The 22,279-nt window shown below is 37.3% G+C and overlaps 1 long non-coding RNA gene across 1 annotated transcript in view; it reads left to right on the forward strand.

Moving 5' to 3' along the window:
* LOC113268106 (uncharacterized) overlaps positions 1–21,860 on the forward strand; it is a 35,499-nt gene extending 13,639 nt beyond the window's left edge. The window contains exons 2-4 of the long non-coding RNA XR_003321023.4: positions 1,767–2,013; positions 13,688–13,846; positions 18,970–21,860. This is a non-coding gene — a long non-coding RNA (uncharacterized LOC113268106). The remainder of the gene's footprint in view (positions 1–1,766; positions 2,014–13,687; positions 13,847–18,969) is intronic.
* Positions 21,861–22,279: the final 419 nt, after the last annotated feature.

A 22,279-nucleotide genomic window follows, 5' to 3' on the forward strand; every position in this document is an offset into this window, starting at 1 on the left:
GGCTCAGTCGGTTAAGCATCTGCCTTCGGCTCAGGTCATGATCCCAGGGTCCTGGGATCGAGCCGCACATCGGGCTCCCTGCTTAACGAGGAGCCTGCTTCTGCCTCTCCCTCCGCACCTCTGTTTCCCCCACCCCGCCTCATGCTTTCTCTCACATATGTGCTCCCTCGCTCTCTCTCAAACAAATAAAATCTTAAAAAGAAAGAAAGAAAGAAAGAAAGAAAGAAAGAAAGAAAGAAAGAAAGAAAGAAAGAAAAAGAAAAAGAAACACTTATCAAGGACCACGCATTCTAACAAGGATAAAGTGACATGAGACAAATGTAATTGTCCATCAGTGGGTGTGTGGATTAGTAACTTGCAGTATATTCAATTTATACAACTGAACACTACCCAGTAGTTAAAATTGCATGAACCGTGGCTAGGTGTGCCACTATGATGTCTCAAAGACATGATGTTTAAGTAAAAAATAAAGACATTTGATAATATGCAATATTGGAAAGGGTGTGAGAAAATGGGCAGTTACTTCAGGGATATATGATATATTACAACCTCAAGGAAGGACGATTAGCAACCCATTATGATTAATATTACCATAAAAGTGTCAACTATAATTTATTCTATAGGTATATCTTGATGTATGGGAACTGACATAGGAACAAGAAAAGTTATTTCAATATTATTTGCTGTAGTAAAAGATGGATTGCTCATTCATAGAGGACAGGTTAAATAAATGATGTCCCAATGCATCTGGGACAAAAGAATAAGGAATCTCTTTGTACACTTTATGTAATTATCTCTAAGATGCATTGTAGAATGAACAAACAATAGGTGCGTTAACAGCATGCTACCTTTTAAGAAAAACAAAACAAAACAGGACTAGCTATGTATTTGCTTAATATGCATAGAACAACTCTGAAAGAATACAGAGGAGACAGGAAACACTTGTTTCTTCCAGGAAGTGAAACTGGGTGTTTGGGCACCCTTGAGGGAGAGAAACTTTTCAATGCATGTTCCTTTGAATCATTGGAATTTTGAACCATATCTAATCGTGAAAGGAAAAGACAATTGCACATTTTTAAAGATAATGTTGAGTGGGGAAAAAACTTAAAACACAGAAAATAATATACAGATAATCAAAATATAAACACACACATTGTAATGAAATATATACCACAGTCAGGATGGTGAGGTAGGAGAGGAGTGAATTGGACTAAAAAAGGTTGACCCAGGGAGCTTCAGTTATATATATGATGTTTCTTTTCTTAAAAAATCTGAAATACATATAGTCATATGTTAAGATATGTTAAATGTGGGTAATGGATAGATTGGGTGTTCATTATGTTAGTATCTATCCTTTTGTGTTTGTTTGAAATATTTTCTATTTTTAAAGGGAAAGTCGTGATCAGATATCCAGGACATATGTATTCATATTAAATATTTGTTGGCATTATCAAGGATCATAAAAATAAGGAAGAAATGGTTCCTCCCTTTTAAAGATTTAATCCCAATTAAGAGGAATAAGAATATTATTAAACAGGCTACACAGCAGATAGGAGAGCAGACAACCTCACCACCTAGAGGGGCAGCTCACCTTCTCTTTGGAGGGGAGAGGCATGATGAATTGTTACTTCTCACAGTGCCAAACTTTAGGTGAACTTAACCTCTCACACCGCTGGACAGTAGGTGAAGAAACTGGCCCTTCCACTTTAATCTTATGATGTCTCATCTGGCCCAAGTAATGCCTTACTGTCTACTCTATTTTAAAGTGTCCTTAGGTGGCCTTTTATGTCCTTCAAATGAAGATGATGACCTACATGAGGGAGAATCGTGGGCACACTAAGGACTCAATCTGGCTTTGGATCCTGCCAGTGCTTCCTACTGGCTGGCTGATCTTGAGCAAGTATCTTATTCTGTGACTGTTTCTTCAACTCTAAAATGAAAACCATAGTAGTACTTTGTCAGCACAGTGTGAAATAACACTTGCAAAGAATTGAAGACAATACCTAACATGTGGTAAGTGCTCAATTAATACTGTCTGTTATTATTCATTCTAGATATAATCTCCCTTTTAGCTTTATGCCCTTGCTCAGGCTATCACTTTTCCTGGCATTTTCACTGGTCACCTGTCAATACGCTACCAATTTTTCAAAATTCTTTTTTCCTGGTCTGCCCAACTGCATGTCATTTCTTTGTTCTCTGAGCCTTCATGGAACTGCAAAGCTTTTATGGTACTTCTACTCTGCCTTTCTGAAGTTATATGAGAACTTGTCTTCTTCCTATTTTATATACATATCTATCTATCTATCTATCTATCTATCTATCTATCTATCTATCTATATTTATCTATCTATCTATCTATCTATCATCTATCTATCATCTATCTATAATCTATCATCTATCAACACACACACACACACACACACACACACACACACACACACTAGCAGGATTCTTGCTGAAGGCAGACCAGGGTGATCAGACATCACCTGGGGGTTGGTAGAAGTGATATATGTGTATATATATATGTATATATGTATATGTATATGTATATATGTATATGTATATATGTATATGGTATATATATACACACATACATACATACACATATCACATACATACATGTATCACTGGACAGATTTTATTTAATTTCTTTTATTGCCTTTAATTTTTTTTTGTTGCCTATAATGGTTCTATGTACTTTCTCTGTAAGCATCTTTGCCATAGACATCTTTGCCATGAGCATTTTGCCAAGAACATTTTTGCTGCATAACTAATTGGCTGCAAGGCAATTTTGCTATAAAAGATAAAAAAATAACTGGTATGACAGTTTGGTTTCATTTCTCCATTGATGCAGTGCTCCCATTTTTATGTAAGTGTCAGCGCTCTTAATGGTCTACACAGTGGTGCAGTTTGCAACCCACGTTTCCCATGGAACTTGGGAACATCTATCAATAGACATGGGACAATATGCCAATAACAAACAGTGCAGAAGGCTTTCACAATGCAATACTAAGCTCAGTTACAAATACACATCCTAGTATTTGGAAACAGATACCTCTCAATGAAGAAAGAAATTTTAGTGAAAAAAGAACAGAGTGTAATGCTGAACAAGCAGATCAATCAACAAGCAAAAAAAAAAAAAGTGTAATACTGTGAGAGGTGAAATAAAATGGGCTAACTTGTGACAAGGAGTTTTAAAATAGAGCTAGGAGGACATTAAGGAGATGGGCCTTATGCATGTCCCTAGCAGTGGAACCATGAACTTTTGAACTGGGCCAAACTGCAAATGTTCCAAGAATTCAGCCTGGACACCTGCAACTTGCTACAGTAAGAGATTTTGCTTAGTGACAGCCTTAGCCGCCAGTTATATTCAATCAAGATTAGCTTGCTGCCATCAACACCAATCAAAAATTCTTTTGTAAGCAACATACATAAGCATTCCCTTTTTGCTTTAAAAACCCTTGACTTTTGCTCCCTAGTGGGACACTATTTGGGCTGCAATCCAAATCTGTGCCCAGATTGCAATTCTTTGATCCCCAAAAAATGTTCTTGCTTAATTATTGCTTCCTGACAATTTTAAGTTGACAATACTATGAACAAAAGACTTTGAAGACAAGTGCTTAGGTACAATCCATAAAATAAGTTATTTGCAGTTTTGCCATGAATCTACACACATTATTATTCAAATATTTTGTATTTTGTGATATCTTTTTAATTTTGTTGTTCATTTTTCACATTTTATATGTCCTTTTTAATGTCCTTTTATTTGTGTGTGTGTGTGTGTGTGTGTGTGTGATTTTATCTTTTACAACAAAATTGATTGCCTTAAGACCAATTAGTTATGTGGTGAAAATGTTTGCAGAGAAAATGCTTGCAGGAAAGATGCTTATGGCAAAAATACTGCACATGCTTTGTAGTATTCCATCATATGGAATATTTCTATATCCATTTGCTCCTACAGTTTGCAATCATACTATTATGTGAAAACATATATATATTTTCTCTCCTTCCCTTTTCTCCACATTAAGTCATGAGTAAACTCCTATGCACAATAAAGGTTTTTCCATATAACCAAAGGTCTTAGGTAGAGAAAAACATTGCTATAATTTCTGTCGATGAGGAACCACCATCTGAAATACTATTTAGAACACATGAGTGCTTTTTATGCTCTTTCTCCTCTGGGCGTGTTGGTGTTTGGCCATATTTGGTCTCCTTTTACTTGCCTTTTTGGTCCCTCTAACTTAGCACTAGTTGTCTCCTTTTCCTTGCTTCTTGTGTAGTGTTTTTCATAGGCCTCGCTTTAGGAAATACATGTAACAAAGTTGCTATTGCCCCCAGCTTTTGTTTTCATTTTTTTCTTTCTTTTTCTTAACCTCCCCTTTCCTCTCTCCCATCCTTCAGTTTCAGGCTCTTAAGAAAAGTGTAATCATAGACTTAGTAAAAATATGTGCATTTTGCATCATCTCTTATACTTTTAGTAAGAACCTTGTGTTCTATTACCGGTTTTAGGAATCATCTCAGTACTAGCAGAAAGCTTTTGGGCTGTGGAGTGTTCTTATGATCCTAATTTTAAAACCTAGACCTATTTGCATGTTTTACCTTATTGCTGGGCCATAAGCTTTACACATCAACTTACCACGGCTGTGTCTCTCCAGGGACTCTATACTACCTCTATAGTGGCATAATATTTTGCAGTAATATACAGCTTTACAATTCCCACATATACGGTCTCATTACAGAGCTAGTTGATGGTTAAGCCAAATTAAAAGAGATCCTGGCTAGGAGCACTACACCCACTGTTCTAAACACATTGGCCAGAATATATACATGTTAACTTATTTATATTCTGCATAGTTTTAATCAGTCAACTTCCGATAGGTTAACAAAATTGCCAATATTTGACGACCCTTTGACAGAGTCTCTTCTTGACCAAATGTTAGACTCTGAATCCTCTTCCCAACTAGGCCTCAACTTTTGGTTCTTTCATGTTTGTCTCTGCATTGTCCCATTTTAGCAGGAATCCTGTTGAGTCAATTTAGCCAGTATCACCCTCCATATCTGACCACCCTCCATATCTGATTGGGTTCCTAATTTTCTAGCATGCCTCAAGTGATATCTGACCATCCTGGCCTGCCTTCAGCAGGAATACCACTAGGTCGTTTACCTAGAATCCCGCCCCCTTATCCCTGAGGAGTCTTCTTAGTAATTTTCTACCTGCTGACGCCTACCTTGCTCATTTGTTATCCATTCTCACTTTTCCTTATGGCATTCAGAGTTTAGGCCAATCTCTCTCCCCTACTGCAAACTTCACCATAGTAATCCCTATACCTATCATAGCAGTCCCCCTGAATAAAGTCTGATTTACCATCCTCTAACAAGTGTCATTGAATAATTTTTTCTTCTAACACCTTTCACCTCTTCAACCTAATGTATATTAGGCATTACAGTAGACCCAGTGCACTCAGTGGTCATTAAGCGCAAACTCTCAGGAGGCAATAGTCCACTTAACATATGTTGTTTTCTCCTCTTCCTTCCTACCTTGCTTCTCTCTTTCTTGCTCCCTCTTTTTTTCTTATTTTTTCCCTCTCTTTGTCCTTCTTTCTTTTTTCATCCCATCACGTTCCATGGAGGATGTGAGGTGAAAACTTTGTTCTCATTACAATAGCATATTTAGAATTAAATGTTTTGGTGTAAAGCATGAGTTACCTAGATTCTGTCTCTCATATTATTATTTAGAAAACCAATCTCTTAAATTTGCCATTCTTGGGAGAACACATAATTCTGCATAATTACGGATTTTAAGACACTTGGAAGCTATCTTTTATATGCACCTTTTTGGATAATGACTTCTATTACATTAGGGGATAGATAAGTTTGAATGCCAATGATCACTTTCCTTTTTCAAATTGCTTTAATGGTTCAGATTTGACAAAAAGAATGTAGTTCCCAAGTGGTTTTATTATAAATTTTTACAATAACATGTATAGGTATTACTTAATATATTACTTTTTGTATGTTTAGTGCACAGAATCTGATTTCTGATGGAGAAATTTGCTCTTTACCTCATGGACTATTGGGAATAAACTGTTTCATAGAGTTTACCTGCTCTTAGTGGAAACTATTTTTTTGGGGGCTGGGGTAGGGGAGTGGGAGAGATAGAATCTTAAGCAGGCTCCATGCCCAATGCAGACCCTGACATGGGGCTTGACCTCACGACCCTGAGATCATGACCTGAGATGAAGTCAAGAGTCAGGCACTTAACTGAGTGAGCCACCCAGGCACAGTAGGAACTATTTTTATACAGGGTCTTAAAGATGAAAGAGAATAGCATACTGCGTGCTGCATGTTTTTCAAAATAACACCAGGGGTCACTGTAGGCTAGAAACCTTCAAACACATTTAGACATGCTGTGTTAACGTTAATCACAGGATTTTTATCTGAATACTTGCTTGTTGATGAGTTCATTGTTAATCCCTGGTTTCATAACAGCCCATATTACCTTGAATTATCTTTAAATTTTCCAATTTTAATTCAACTGTAAAATAAAAACCTCTTCCTTTAGAATGTTTAGAAGCTCTGCCACAATCAGATCAGTAATAACTATTATACTTCCAAGAAAGTTGGGAATTCCTTTTCTTCCATCAAAATTAGGTATGATAACATAGTTCAGTAGATAAAGCCAGATTTAAAATCAAGAAAGATGAATTCTTAACTTTGATGCATGTAGCATAATCTTTTTGCCTAAATTTCCATTTGGTAGGAAGAGGCTAAGTTAGAGGATTTCTAAAATCCTATCCAGCTGGTAGTTTTGTGATGGACACAATTCAATTTGAACATCTATTGCTTTCAGTATTCTAATAGTATACAGAAGGTCACAGAATTTTCCTCATGTTCAAAGAGGGTCATTTTGCCTAGTAATAGGCTTGGGAAAAATTGAACTAGACATAGGGCTATTTTAGAGATTTAAATCCAATAAAGAGACAGTTCTAGGATTGATGAGCAAAGGGGACAACATAAAACCTTTCCTTGAAAGGAGCCAAATCTCCACACAGCCTGACTCTAACGCTTTCCTTCAGATCACATGTTCATACATATCTCCATCTTTATTTATTTATTTATATTTATTTACTTAAGATTTCTTTTCATTTTTTTTATTATTATGTCCAGTTAGCCAACATATAGTACATCATTAGTTTTTGATGTAGTGTTCAATGATTCATTAGTTGCGTATAATACCCATGCTCATCACAACACATGCCCTACTTAATACCCATCACCCGGTTACCAGATCCCCCACCCCTTCCTTTCTGTAACCAGTTTGTTTCCCGGAGTCCAGAGTCTCTCATGGTTTGTCTCCCTCTCTGATTTCTTCCCATTCGGTGTTCCCTCCCTTCCCCTAAGTCCTCCATGCTATTCTTTATGTTCCACATATGAGTGAAACCATATGATAATTATCTTTCTCTGCTTGACTTATTTCACTTAGCATAATCCCCTCCAGTTCCATCCATGTCTATGCAAATGGTAGGTATTCATCCTTTCTAATGGCTGACTAATATTCCATTGTATATATGAACCACATCTTCTTTACCTATTTGTCTGTTGAAGGGCATCTTGGCTCCTTTCACAGTTTGGCTATTGTGGACATTGCTGCTATGAACATTGGGGCATGTGCCCCTTCGGATCACTACGTCTGTATCTTTGGGATCAATACCTAGTAGTGAAATTGCTGGGTCTTAGGGTAGCTTTTTTTTAATGTCCTGAGGAACCTACATACTGTTTTCCAGAGTGGCTCCCCTTTCTCCACATCCTCACCATCTGTTGTTTCCTGTCTTGTTAATTTCTACCATTCTAACTGGTGTGAGGTGGTATCTCGTTGTGGTTTTGATTTGTATTTCCCTGATGGCTAGTGATGTTGAACATTTTTTCATGTGTCTGTTAGCCATTTGTATGCCTTCTTTGGAGAAGTATTTCTTTATGTCTTCTGCCCATTTCTTGACTGGATTATTCGTTTTTTGGGTGTTGAGTTTGAGAAGTTCTTTATAGATCTTGGGTATGAGCCATTTACCTGACCTTAAGGGAAAAACTCTCATTTTTCCCATTGAGAATGACATTTGCTGTGGTCTTTTCATAGGCTTTTATGATATTCAGGTATGTTTCCTCTATCCCTATACTTTGAAGAGTTTTAATCAGGAAAGGATGCTGTATTTTGTCAAATGCTTTTTCTGCATCAGTTGAAAGGATCATATGGTTCTTGTCTTCTTTTGTTAATGTGCTCTATCACGTTGATTGATTTGCAAATGTTGAACCACCCTTGCATCACAGAAATAAATCCCATCTGGTCGTGATGGATAATGCTTTTAATGTACTGTTGGAGCCTATTGGCTAGGATCTTGGTGAGTATTTCAGCATCCATGTTCACCAGGGATATTGATCTGTAATTCTCCTTTTTGATGGGGTCTTTGCCTGGTTTTGGGATTAGGGTAATGCTGGCCTGTAGAACGAGTTTGGAAGTTTTCCTTCCATTTCTATTTTTTGAAACAGCTTCAGGAGAATAGGTATTATTTCTTCTTTAAATGTTTGGTAGAATTCCCTTGGGACTCCATCTGGCCCTGGACTCTTGTTTTTTTGGAAGGTTTTTTTTATTACTGTTCTAATTTCTTTACTGGTTATTGGTCTGTTCACATTGTCTATTTCTTCCTGTTTCAGTCTTAGTAGTTTATAAGTTTCAGGAATGCATCCATTTCTTCCATATTGCTTCATTTGTTGGCATATAGTTGCTGGTAATCATTTCTAATAATTATTTCTATTTCCTTGGTGTTAGTCTTGATCTCTCCCCTTTCGTTCATGCTTTTATCGATTTGGGTACTTTCCCTTTTCTTTTGGATAAGTCTGGCCAGAGGTTTATCAATGTTACTAATTCTTTCAAAGAACCATCTTCTAGTTTCATTGATCTGCTCTACTGTATTTCTGGTCTCTAATTTATTGATTTTTCCTCTAATCTTTATTATTTCTCTTCTCCTGATTGGTTTAGGCTTTATTTGCTGTTCTTCCTCCAGGTCCTTTAGGTGTAAGGTTAGCTTATGGATTTGGGATTTTTCTAATTTTTTGAGAGAGGCTTGGATGGCTATGTATTTCCCTCTTAGGACTGCCTTTGCAGTATCCCATAGGTTTTGGACTGATGTGTTTTCATTCTCATTCATTTAAATGAATTGTTTAAGTTCTTTAATTTCCTGGTTGACCATCCATTCTTTAGCAGGATGCTCTTTAACTTCCAAGTATTTGAGTTCTTTCCACATTTCTCTTGTGGCAAAGCACTGTGGTCTGAAAATATGCAGGGAATAATCTCAATCTTTTGGTATCAGTTGAGAACTGATTTGTGATCCAGTATGTCTGTTCTGGAGAAAGTTCCATGTTCATTTGAGAAACATGAGTATTCTGTTGTTTTAGGGTGGAATGTTCTGTATGTATCTATGAGTCCATCTGGTCCAATGTGTCATTCAAAGCTCTTATTTCTTTGTTGATCTTCTGCTTAGATGATTGGTCCACTGCTGTGAATGGAGCGTTGAGGTCTCCTACTATTAATGTATTTATTATCATCAATGCTTCTTTATTTTGGTTATTAATTGGCTTATATAATTGGCTGCTCCCTTTTGAGGGGCATAGATATTTACAATTGTTAGATCTTCTTGTTGGATAGACCCTTTAAGTATGATATAGTGTCCCTCTACATCTATTACTACAGTCTTTGGTTTATTTTATTTTATTTTTTAAAGATTTTATTTATTTGACAGAGAGAGAGAAACACAGTGAGCACACAAGCAGGGGGAGCAGCAGAAGGAGAGGGAGAAACAGGCTCTCCACTGAGCGGGGAACCTGATGAGGGACCCAGTCCCAGGGCCCTGGGATCATGTCCTGAGCTGAAGGCAGACGCTTAACCAACTGAGACACCCTGGTACCCTTGTCTTTGTTTTAAAATCTAATTTGTCTGATATGAGAATTGCTACCCCAGCTTTCTTTTGAGGTCCATTAGCATGGTAAATCATTCTCCATCCCCTCATTTTCAATCTGGAGATGTCTTTAGGTTCAAAATGAGTATCTTGTAGATAGCATATGGATGGGTCCTGCTTTTTTATCCAGTCTGAAACCCTGTGTCTTTTCATGGGAGCATTCAGCCCATTTACATTCAGAGTAACTATTGAAAGATGAATTTAGCACCATTGTATTGCCTGTAAAGTCCCTGTTTCTGTAGATTTTCTCTGTTTCTTCCTGGTCTGTGTGACTCTTGGGGTCTCTCTTTGCTTAGAGAATCCCCCTTAATATTTCTTGCAAGGCTGGCTTGGTGGTCAAATATTCTTTCAGTTTCTGCCTGTCCTGAAAGCTGTTTATCTCTCCTTATGTTCTGAATGACAGCCTTCCTGGATAAAGCATTCTTGGCTGTATGTTCTTTTCATTTATTACCCTGAATATGTCTTGCCAGCCCTTTCTGGCTTGCCAGGTTTTTGTGGACAGATCTGATGTTATTCTGATGTTCCTCCCTCCATATGCAAGGGACCTCCTCTTCCTGGCTATTCTCAGGACAGTTTCTTTGGCTGTAAAATTTGCAAGCTTCACTTTTATATGACAGGGTGTTGATCTATTTTATTTGATTTTGGGAGGGGCCCTCTCAGCCTCTCAAACTTGAATGCTTGTTTCCTTCCCCAGATTAGGATAATTCTCAGCTATGATTTGCTCAAATATACCTTCTAGCCCTCTCTCTCTCTTTCTACCCCCTAGGGGATCCCAATAATTCTGACATTGGAATGTTTCATGGCATCATTAGTCTCTCCAATCCTTTCTTCATGTACTACTAGCAGCCTATCTCTGTTTTCCTCAACTTCCTTTCCATCAGCTTATCTTCTAGATAACTAATTCTCTCTTCTGCCTCATTTACTCTTGCTGTTAAAATATCCAGTTTAGACTGCATCTCATTCATAGCATTTTTTATTTTGGCCTGATTAGATCTCCTTTCTGCTTTTAGGGATTCTATTTTGTCACTAATGCTTTTTTCAAACCTAGCTATTGACTTTATGATTGCTATCCTGAATTCTATCTCTGACATCTTGCTTGTATCCATATCCATTAGTTCCATGACAGAGGACATTGTCTCTGTTTCTTTTCTTTGTTGAGAGCTCCTCCTCCTAGTCATTCTGTTGAGGGATAGTTGAGTGAATGATCAGAGTCCAAAATATTAACCCTAGCAAGATGCACCCTAGCAAAATCCGGAGTGGTCAGAAGCCACCACCAAAAAACAAAGCCAAAATGAAACACAAGAATAAAATTATAAAATTAAAAAAATTTTAAAAAGTGGGGTGGTGGTGGAAAGAGCTATAATCTCTCAGTGTGGACAAAGCAGGCTGTTTCGGTTGTTCCTGAATGTATTTTGGTCTCTGTGTTAGAAGACACTATGTCCCAAAAATTATAAAGAAAGTAAAACTTGTATATATAAAGGTAAAATTGAATGGAGTGACAAAAGGACTAAAATAAAGCATATATCTATAAAAAATATAGGTGTGAAAAAATAAAAGTTGAAAAGTGACTATGAAATATTAGTTGATATAATAAACATCTAGTTGAAGTGAGGAGAAAGTAAAAAGAAAAAACAGAGAAAAAAGTGTAAGTAAAAGAGAAAAAAAAGAAAAGGAGAATTTTCTCTGAAAAATAAACAAGTCATGGGTTGCACCTGAAGCTCAATATATAATTTTCCCCTGGTGTTGGGATTTTATGGTCTTAAGAGATCCATAGGATTGTCATCCACCTGTTCTTCCAGCCCCTCTTCTGGGGGAGGGCCCTGCCCTGCTGTTTCTCAGGTAACCTTGCCTGTGTGGAGTTGCCCCACCCCGTCATGCGGATGGGCTCAGTGGCAACCAGTCTTCTGTGTAGCTTTTGTTATCTGGGGACTTTCTGTGCCTCTTCAGAGGATGAGGGCAAAAACGGCCACACCCAAACCTCTGGCCCAGAGCAGAAAATTCAGTCTTCCCTCTTTACTAAACCCTCCAGGACAAACAGTCTCCACTTCTGTATGTGCCACCAAAAACCGCAGCCTCCCACAGTGCAGGTCCACAGCAACTCTCTCAGAGGTAGTTCCAGGGGCCCGGGAGTGCCATTGCCCTTTGTGATTCTAAAACCTCGAGCAGCAGAGTGTTCATGTGCACACCTGAAGCTCCTGGATTATGACTAGGTGACACTCTAGTCCTTTCCAGGCTGCTACGACTCTGAGATTTTACCCGGTCAGGCGCAGGTTCCAGACTTTTTCAGGCTGCTCAAGAAAAGAGCAATGATCGACTGGCCTGGCTCATGGTTTATAGCAATCGGAGCTGAGAGTCCCTTCCTGGGCTTGCTGATCATTACCTGCTTCCTGGCTCCACTACTCGGGCACTCTACTGGTTCAGGAACCCCTTTTTGCTCTGTGTTTCCTTGTATCCCGAGACCACAATGCCCTACCTAGAATTCTGCCCTTTCATTTCCAGAGTCCCTTTCAGAGAGGGATGTCTCTCACTAGAGCAGATTTCTGTGGGTTCCAATTTTGCACTCCGGTGTTATATCACTTTCCAGGAGTCAGCTTATGGATGCTCCCTAGCCCTTCCATTTATCTTCTGATATCTCCCTGCAGATTCATGACTCCACACATCTTACCTTGCAAAAAGCATTTACTTTTCTGCTTGTAGAGCTCCAGATATATATTCTTATGTCTCAGGCTGATTTCATGGGTATTCAAAATGGTTTGATAGATATCCAGCTAAATTCAGGGGACCAGTTGAAATGGAGTCCCCTACTCCCCTGCCATCTTGCCAGTACACCTTCATCTCAATTTAATAAGATATAATTCCCTCACCATCCAGCATGAGGTTACCCTCTATTCCCCAGCAACTCCTTGAACATACCCACGCCAATGGATAAAATCAATGAAACATTTCTCTACATCAAGGTCTTGAACTAAGGCTTTAGGGGACTTCCTCAGGTTTTGTTCAGCTGTGTCCACAAGTTCCTCCAACTGTAGGTCTTTGCTTAAGCCAGTCCTACTCCATGGAACTGTTGCCCTACATAAATTAATAAGCCACTTTCATTCCCCTGCTAATGCTCATTCCCTCAAAAAGCTTTTTGGCCCTCCTTTATTACCTATTCTCAAAACACAGATTCATGTGTTTAGTGAACACTCACAGCAATTAGTGTCACTAAGCTATTGTCTGTGCCACCCACCTTACACTCTCACATGCATTGTCTTGCACCTTAATCTAGTTATTATACACAGGTATACATGAAAAGCAGCCAAATCACATGCTATAGCACAGACCCTCAATCAACAGCCTAACATAGAACTACTTCCAGAGGGCAAGTAAATTTGGAGGGCAGAATAAAACATAATTGTTTATTTTGACCTCATAGGACTTGTGGATTATTTATTATATCAATGACAGAATTTTCCTACTTTTTGGCCACATATAATTTACCTCAGTGTTACTTAAATCTGGTTATATACTTCTTTAGCATTAGATCTCATAAACCCCAAACACTTCTCAGTTTTTCAAATGCATAAGGACTAAGCGAACCAAAGTCTATACCTGGCAACATATTAGTCTAATAATGTGTTTAAAAATAAAGAGAATCACTATCAATCTTACAATGCATATTTCTTCTTATTCTTATCTAGTTAAAAAAATGGGGTGGAGGAGTTATTGAAAAACTAACAAATCATCCTTAAGAATATCTGGATTTAATTATGGGGAGTCCACAAATCAGAGGAACACCTAGAGCTGATTTCATTCCAGCTGGAGAAACAATTGCTTTTCTTCACTTCTCCTCTCAATAAGTGAGTATTTGCTGAGCAATAACTGGTGTCTTGGTGATTTTATAATGCTTAGCCTTGAGCATTTTATAAAACCTCAACACTCTCTTTCTTGAAGCAAAGCTATAACTTATTTGAATGCTTGTTTACCCACTGCATTCCACTATGGAATTCCACTTCAATTTCTACATTCCTGATGCGACACTTTCGTAAACCCAATTGGTAATTCCAGAGACTAATTTTTTATAGTTGGGAATTCAGTATAGGAAAAGTGTGGAGAAATTCCCTTGTATCTGGTGTTGAAACCTTAGGGCATTCACAATGATGCTCATCTCCCACTATCCTCATATTGACTATAGCAGTATTAAAAGATCCAGTGTATGGGGCGCCTGGGTGGCTCTGTCATTAAGCGTCTACCTTTGGCTCAGGGTGTGATCCCAGAGTCCTGGGATCGAGCCCCACATCAGGCTTCTCCGCTGGGAACCTGCTTCTTCCTCTCCCACTCCCCCTGCTTGTGTTCCCTCTCTTGCTGGCTGTCTCTCTCTCTGTCTAATGAATAAATAAAATCTTTAAAAAAAAAATATGGGGCGCCTGGGTGGCTCTAATGAATAAATAAAATCTTTAAAAAAAAATATGGGGCGCCTGGGTGGCTCAGTCATTAAACATCTGCCTTCGGCTCTGGTCTTGATCCCAGAGTTCTGGGATCGAGCCCCATGTCAGGCTCTTCCGCTGGGAGCCTGCTTCTTCCTCTCCCACTCACCCTGCTTGTGTTCCCTCTCTCGCTGGCTGTCTCTATCTCTGTGAAATAAATAAATAAAATCTTTAAAAAAAAAAATAAAGGATCCAGTGTAAGAACCAAGCCATAGAAGTAGTTGAAGGTAAGTGTAAAGGGAAAACCACTCCTGTGTCTCCTCTACCTGATACTCTACTGCAACACTGCTTCACTCTAATACCAGATGTGTGGTTTATCTACACATCAAGCAATTCTGTGACAGCAGCTGGGTGTTTTACAATGTAACTCAATTAAACACTGTCTACCTAAAGGTGGCATTAGATCTCATAGGTTAAAGATTCAGTCCTACAAGATTGCTATTCCCCCAATTCCCCTTCTTATGCAGCAAAATATACAAATGAATCCTACTAAAGGCAAAGAGATGCATGATATTTTGAGATCCCATCTACTTTGATAATTCCATAATCAAGAGAAGATATGCACCCCCACATTCATAGCATTATTTATAATTGCCAAGACAAAGAAACAACCTAAATGTTCATAGACAGATGAATGGATAAAGAAAATGTTACATAGATAGATAGATAGATAGATAGATAGAGGAATATTATTCAGCCATCAAAAGAAGGAAATCCAGCCATTTGTGAAATATGCCAGACAGAGAAAAAGACAAATACTTTATGGTACCACTTATTTGTGGAATCTTAAAAAAAAAAAAAAAGTAAAACTCATAGAAACAGTAAAAAGGAGTTGCCAGGGGCTGAGGTGGGGGAAATAGGGAGAGTTTGGTAAAAGGGTACAAACTTTTAGTTCTAAGATGAGGTTATGGAAAAACCATTAACTTTATTTAATACAATTTGGACATGTAAGTTAACTATTTCAACTGTAAATTTTTGAAATCCAGATACAGACAGAATATTTCAATAAAATCTAGAGCCTGAATTGAGAGATACTACTTCAAGTGTAAAACACAGTGGATTTTGAAGATTTAGTATGAAAGATACAAAATATATGGATAAGACTTTTTTATATTGATTACACATTGAAATAATATTTTGATTATTTGTGTTAAAATCTATTAAAATTGGGGTGCCTGAGTGGTGCAGTCGGTTTGGCACCTGACTCTTTTCAGCTCAGGTTATGATCTCAGGGATTGAACCAAGCGGCTCCATGCTCAGCACAGAGTATGGCTGAGGTTCTCTCTCCCTCTCCCTTGCCCCCTCAACTTGCACACATTCGCACACTCTCTCTCCAAGAATATATATATATATATATATGCTAAAATTAGCTTCAGCTTTTTAATGTGGCTCCTAGACAACTTATAATGACATATGTAGTTAGCATCACCTTCCCACAGAACAGTGCTGACCTAGAGCCATTTTTAGAGGAACTCATATATGTTACATATTTTTCCTGTAGTTTTGGGCATCCTTGAACTAAATTTTAGCTACATTTTAATGTGAGGGTATAGAGCTTCAAGCTTTGGGGTTTCTCTTGGGATATAGAACATATGTCTTGTAATTTTATTTTCATGATTTTGGATAAGAGACCAAAAAAAACTGAATTCAAACAACTCCTTGTCTTGGTTAAATACTCTTGAGGTTTCCCCACTTACAGCTCTTTGATTTGGCTGTCTGTAGATCTATTCAGGGTACATTGGAGTTTCCTACAAAGGGTCAGAAGAGGTTCACATGACTATGAAAGAGAAAGTAAAATGTTCATAAAATGCACATTACATGATGATATGGCTTCATGTATGTGCTCTTCAGTAATAAAAATCGTATGCACTTCAGTGATAAAAATCACCTTGCTGAAAATGTGTTAAATAATACGCTTTGGCCAGATGTGATCACAGATATTTTCTGTGTGGCTCTATTGTTTTTTAAAAGATTATTTATAAAAGTGTTTCTAAATGGAGTTACTTACCATACATATTGACAGAATTGTGTTGAATATTTAATATATAAAGTCTATTCAAATTAGCAATTTAACACATTCAGCAAAATGGATTGATTAATGATTACCTTTGTCTCTATCTACCAGGTTTAGATGAAGTTGATGTATTCATTTTAATTTAATTTCTTAAGAGGTAATATGCACATTTTGAAAAATTAAGAAAAACAAAGTATTCAGTGAAAGTCTCTTTTCCAGTCCTGTTCTCTATCCATCTGGTTCCCAACAACCCTCCAAAACACACAAATTGATGACCACATACTCAATGTTATTATTTTTGGTGCATGTGTGCACAGTTTCTTTAACATATACTAGTAAATCCTGATAATCTTAAATTTCCGTTTTTACACGAAAGGTAGAATACTGAAAGCACTTTTAAGCACATAGCTTTTTTTCATATAACATGTCTTACAGATCTTTTTGTGTCAGTAAATGGAGCCCTTCCATTTCTGTTTTACAACTATATAGTACTCCCTGAACAAATGTACTATAATTTATCTAACCAGGCTCCCATTGATAGACACTTGGGTTGTTTCCAGTAACAATTCCACAGTGAATAATCTTGCATGTAGTCATTTCATCTGTATATCCACAGAGCTAGAATTATGCACAAAAAGTATAATCATTTTTATTTTTAGTTGATATTACCAAAATGCCCTCCAAAATGGAATTTGAATTTTACAGGAGTATAAGAGTGTTTATTTCCCCATTGATGTTTTCTAACTTTTACTTTTTTTGTTGTTTTTTTCTTACAATGTCACAACCAGGATATTATATGGACACAGTCAAGATACAAAACATTTCCATCACCACAAAGATCCTTCGTTTTGCCCTTCTATAGACATACCACTTGCCTCTCACTCAAACCCTCTCATTAACTCCTGACAACCACTAATTTGTTCTCCATTTCTATCATTTTGTCATTTGAAGAATGTTATATACATGGAATTATGCAATGTGTAATGTTTTGTATTGTTTTCTTTCACCAGTATAATTCTCTGGCAATTCATCTAGGTTGTTGCATAGATCAATAGTATCATTCTTTTTTATTGCTGAGTAGCATTTCACATACCACAGTTTGCTTAGCCATTCACCCATTGAAGGGTACCTGTGTTGATACCAACTTTTGGCTATTACCAATAGAGTTGCTATAAAAACTTGTGTATATGTTTTTGTGTGAACATAAATTTTCATGTCTCTGGGATAAATGTCCAGGAGTGCAATTGCTGGGTCATATGGTAGTTGCATGTTTTGATTTTTAAGGAACTGCCAAAATGCTTTTCAAAGTGGCTCTGCCATTTTTATATTCCTGCCAGCAATGTACGTGTGATCCAGTTTGTCCAAATCTTCACCCACATTTGGTATTATCACTATTGTTTTTTAAATTTAACCTGATAGATGTGCAATAACATCTTATTTTTGTTTTAACTTGCATTTCTCTAGTGACTAATGGAATTGAACATCTTTTCAGGTGCCTATCTGCCATCCATATGTCCTCTCTGGTGAAATGTCTCTTTATGTCTTTTGTTTATTTTCTAATTGGATTTTCTGTTTACTGTAAGGTTTTGAAAGTTCCTTATATATTGTAGGTAGTAGTCCTTTGTTGAATATGTGGTTTATAAATGTTTTCTGAGATCATTCCTTGTTGCAACATGTGAATTATATTTCTAAATCATTAGACTGGAGAAACATTAGTGGATTAAAGCACAGATTATATAACATTATTAGTAGGTTTTCAGTGCATAGTCCACTTCCCATTCATTGGTTAACCATCTAAACTGTGAAATTGAGTGTTATGACAGAGCATTTTATCTTTTGATGTTTAATCAGTACCCATTATTCAGTTAACATACTGGGTAACAGTTACATGTTTGCTTTTAAGTTTCTCTGAAATAAAAGGTGCCTGATACCTGACATATTTAAGGAATCTGGTGTTTTAAATTATGGTAATGACAACAAATATGGTGCATTCCTTATTTTACTTAATCTACCCAATCTCTGAAAGATACTATAGTTGACCCTTGAACAACACAGTGTGCCCTGTGCATTGAAAATCTGCATATAACTTTTGACTACCACAAAACTGAACTACTAATTGCCTACTGTTGACTGGAAGCCCTACTGGTAACATAAAACATCAATTAACACATATTTTGTATGTTATATATATTATCCTGTATTCTTACAATGAAGTCAGCTAGAGAAAAAATGTGATTAAAAATGATTAAGAAAGAAAAAATACATTTATAGTAATGTATTGTAAAAAAATCTATGTATAAGTGGACTCACAAACTCATATTGCTCAAGAGTCAACTGTATTGTTACTTTTATTTTACAGATAAATAAATCAAAGCTTAAAAAGATTAGCTCAGGTTGCCCAGCAGCAGAAATAAAATTTAAACCAGGTCTAAATCATTCCAGAAACTCTTAGCTACCATTCAGTATTGTGTTTTTTTGCTAGGTTTTGCTGCAGAATGGTCTGGCTTTTAAAGAAGTCACGTTACAAGTTGTTATGTGCCTTCACCCAAAGGAGGTCTGAGAGAAATACCATCAAGAGACTCTGAATGGATTTCCACTTTTGGCCATGGTGGAATAAGAGGGGTTGGGTTTGCCCTCAAGACCACACTAACAGAGCTTGAAAGTAAGCCTCAAAAAGATCAAGTGGATTTCATGTAATTTACCTGCTCCTTAGAACTGAAACCTAAAAACACTTAAAGGAACACCAAAAACCAACATCCAATAACATAAAACTCACAGTGTTGGCATCTAATCATAGATTGCCAGGTGTACAAACAAACACTAAATCATGTTTCAATGCCCAGGAAGAAAAATTTAAGACACAGATGCAGAAATGACATAGCTAATACAATCAGCAGACAAAACACTAAAGATGTACTTCATATGCTCAAGAAGGTTAGAGAAAAGCATGCATTTGATGAAGAGCAATGGAAACTATAAAATGATCCAAATTAAACTTCTAGGTGTGAAAAATATAACATCAGAGATGAAAAAACTGTGCAGAAGCTTTTTATTTTGATGAAGTCTGACGAGTTCATTTTTTCCTTTGTTTCTCTTGCCCTTGGAGATGTGTCATGAAAAAAGTTGCTGTGGCCGATGTCAAAGAGGTTGCTGCCTATGTTCTCCTTTAGGATTTTGATGGATTCCTGTCTCACATTGAGGTCTTTCATCCATTTGGAGTTTACCTTTGTGTATGGTGTGAGAGAGTGGTCAAGTTTCATTCTTTTGCATGTAGCTGTCCAATTTTCCCAGCACCATTTATTGAAGAGATTGTCTTTTTTCCACTGGATGTCTTTTCCTGCTTTGTCAAAGATTAGTTGCCCAAAGAGGTGAGGGTCCATTTCTGGGTTCTCTATTCTGTTCCATTGGTCTGTGTGTCTGTTTTTGTGCCAGTACCTTGCTGTCTTTGAAAAAGCTTCTGCACAACCAAGGAAACAGTCAAAAAAACCAAGAGGCAGCCCATGGAATGGGAGAAGATATTTGTAAATGACACTACAGATAAAAGACTGGTATCCAAGATCTACAAAGAACTTCTCAAACTCAATACACAAGAAACAAATAAATCACAAAATGGGCAGAAGATATGAACAGACACTTTTCCAGTGAAGACATACAAATGGCTAACAGACACATGAAAAAATGTTCAAAATCATTAACCACCAGGGAAATTCCAATCAAAACCACACTGAAATACCACCTTACGCCAGTTAGAATGGCAAAAATTGACAAGGCAAGAAACAACAAATGTTGGAGAGGATATGGAGAAAGGGGATCCCTCCTACATTGCTGGTGGGAATGCAAGTTGGTACATCCACTTTGGAGAACAGTGTGGAGGTCCCTTAAAAAGTTAAAAATTGAGCTACCCTATGATCCAGCAATTGTACTACTGGGTATTTACCCCAAACATACAGATGTAGTGAAGAGAAGGGCCATATCCACCCCACTGTTCATAGCAGCATTGTCCACAATAGCTAAATCATGGAAGGAGCTGAGATGCCCTTCAACAGATGACTGGATTAAGAAGATGTGGTCCAGGGGCGCCTGGGTGGCTCAGTCGTTAGGCGTCTGCCTTTGGCTCAGGGCATGATTCTGGCATTCTGGGATCGAGTCCCACATCCGGCTCTTCCGCTGGGAGCCTGCTTCTTCCTCTCCCACTCCCCCTGCTTGTGTTCCCTCTCTCGCTGGCTGTTTCTATCTCTGTCAAATAAATAAATAAAATCTTAAAAAAAAAAAAAAAAGAAGATGTGGTCCATATATACAATGGAATATTACTTGGCCATAAAAAAGAACGATTTCTCAACATTTGGTGCAACATGGATGGGACTGGAGGAGATAATGCTAAGCGAAATAAGTCAAGCAGAGAAAGACAATTATCATATGGTTTAACTCATTTATGGAACATAAGAAGTAGGAAGATCAGTAGGAGAAGAAAGGGAAGAAGAAAGGCAGGGTAAACAGAAGGGGGAAGGAACCATGAGAGACTATGGACTCCGGGAAAAAAACTGAGGGCTTCAGGGGTTGGGGGGCTGGAAATGGGTTAGGCTGGTGATGGGTATTAAGGAGGGCACGTATTGCCTGGTGCACTGGGTGTTATACGCAATCATGGAACTTCAAAAAAATAAATTAATTTTTAAAAAAAGAAAAAACTGTGGATGAGATTAACAGTAGATACAGCACCACAATACACCACAGAAAGAAGACTTGAGAAATTGAAGACAAAGCAATTGAAAATATCCAAAATGGAACTCAGGGGAAACGATTTTTAAAAAATGAATAGAACACATGTGGCCTAAAATACATCATGCATAATTAAGAGTCTCACGAAGGAGGAGGTGGGGGTTCAGAAAAAAAAATGCTTGAAGAAATAATGGCTGAATATTTATCATTTGTCATGAAAACTATAAACAAACAGATTGGAGTTCAACAACCCCAAATAAAAAATAGGAAGATAAACCTAATCAAGCATATTGCACTAAAAAGTAGACGGCAAATTAACACATGAAAAGATGCTAATGATTATTAATCATAGGGTGTTAAAAAAAGAAATAACAGGTCCAAAATAGAGTTACTTGTGCTAAGCCCCACACTAGCAAACCAAGACTTAATATCTAACCGAATTGCAGTTTCAGCCTCTCCCAGGAAAGTAACCTTTAACCAGTCATTCTGGAATTACCTGGTCAGCACTAGTGAAGTAATCTGCCCTGTAAGCCCTGCCTTTCCCCAAAGGATGGTTTTTGCCTGAAACAACACACTTTCTTTGACTTGTCCCCTTTCTGACTATAAAAGCCTTCCATTTTGTACATCTCTTTGGAGTGTCTATTTGCTAGATAGGATATTGCCTAATTCATTAATTGTTGAATAAAGCGAATTTGATCTTCAAATTTACTCAGTTGAATTTTTTTTTTAACAAGGGAAATGAAAATTAGAATCATAATGAGAAATCATAGCAATTAAATGCTAAAATTAAAAAGACTTCCAATACAAAAGTTTGGCAAAGATGCAAAACAACTGTAACTCTCATATATTTCTGGTGGGAATATAAAATGCCACAGCCACTTTGGAAAAAGTATGATAGACTTTTATAAAATTAAATGCTTATCATAAGACTTGGTAGCCCTGCTTGCCTTAGTAACCTCACTCTTGTATATAGCCATGAGAAATAAATTCCTGTATTCATATAACATCTGTACAGCAAGTCCTTAAAAGCTGCTATACTCCCAACAATCAAAACCTAGAAACAACGCCAATGTCCT

Source organism: Ursus arctos, unplaced genomic scaffold, assembly GCF_023065955.2.
Source record: "Ursus arctos isolate Adak ecotype North America unplaced genomic scaffold, UrsArc2.0 scaffold_6, whole genome shotgun sequence".
Taxonomy (NCBI): domain Eukaryota; kingdom Metazoa; phylum Chordata; class Mammalia; order Carnivora; family Ursidae; genus Ursus; species Ursus arctos.